This window comes from Frankliniella occidentalis, unplaced genomic scaffold (genome assembly GCF_000697945.3).
Source record: "Frankliniella occidentalis isolate FOCC.00 unplaced genomic scaffold, Focc_3.1 Scaffold56, whole genome shotgun sequence".
Classification (NCBI taxonomy): Eukaryota; Metazoa; Arthropoda; class Insecta; order Thysanoptera; family Thripidae; genus Frankliniella; species Frankliniella occidentalis.
This window is the reverse complement of record NW_026267186.1, coordinates 492,985-494,295: the sequence shown is the minus strand read 5'-3', so window position 1 is coordinate 494,295 and position 1,311 is coordinate 492,985.

Here is a 1,311-nt window from a genome sequence, read left to right as displayed (position 1 = left end):
ATTTTTAAAAAAGTAATTAAATTAAATGAATTGTGAGAGCATGCGCACGCTCTCACACACACACAAATACACGCACACGCGCGCGCGCACACACCAACACGAAACTCAGTGGAGCAGTGCAGCGCAGTAGAGCCAGTAGAGCGTCCACTCTCACACTCACACATGTGCGGTCTTTTTCCACGTCCCCGGGGTTCCACCAATAATAACAATTTCGTGGGCTTTTGTCGCGCCTTTCCGAGTGTGTGTGTGTGTGAGAGAGAGAGAGAGGAGAGAGAGAGAGAGAGAGAGAGACTGTGTTTCTTTAAGTTTCTTTTTAAAAACACTGACGGAGCTGTGAGTGATGGCGTCGAGTTTCGGTCCGCGACCGTTTATTATTTCTTAACGACCAAAGCATTTCGTGTCGCGACGCGCTGACCGAGCCTCGTGGTGGGGCGTGGCGGGGCGGGGCGGGGCGTGGCCGAACGAACGGTTGCGTCCTGGAGGACAAACACCAACACCACCGCCACGCCCATCTCGTAGGCCTCTGCCTTGCCTGGCCGCGCGTTGTTGCAGCTCAAGAGTGCAGCAGGGTTGGTGTTTGATTTACGGTCCCAAGTCTAATGTGCCTCTCACTCCCCCCTCCGCCCTCCGTGCCCATAACTCTTCAAATGCTCACATTTGCCGCGCTTTGCCCTTAGCGGTCTCGCGCCCTCCCCTCCCCTCGGCGGCCGCTGCGCACTTCCCCGATGACACTGTGGGGCGCGCGTTGGGCGCGGCCGCCCGCCCCGGTGGCCCAACTCTCTTCTTCTTCGTGCGCAAGCGGCCCGTCGCCTTGTTTGCCCGAGGCCCCGGAGGAGCAGCTCGGCTCGCGCTGTCGGGACTGCCACTCCACTCGCTGCCCCCAGGCCCCCGCACAGCTGCTCGTTTTGTGTTTGGGGATGGTTTTGTTTCTGCAGACGCCGCGGCCGCGGTGCCGTACGCTTTGCCCGCATTGCGCAATATTTCCGCCGCACCGAGTTGCGGAGGTAGTGCACGCGTCCCGCCACGGCGCCGGGCGGGTAGGCCGCCGCTGTGCTCGGGAGCGCACCGGCTGCCTACCTACTCGGCGCCGTGCCCGCTCGCAGGTTGCCTGGCTCTCTGCGGAGGCACTCGGCAGTCGGCTGGGGCGCTCCAAAACCAAATTGTTGCTGCACGGCACGGCTCATATAACCTCCTCAGGCCCTTGCGCTTGAAGCTTGCCCTGGCAGTTAGCACCGCCGGAGCCGGAGCCCTCCCTCCTGGAAGTGCGACAGAGAGAGAGAGAGAGAGAGAGAGAGAGAGATGGGGGGGGGC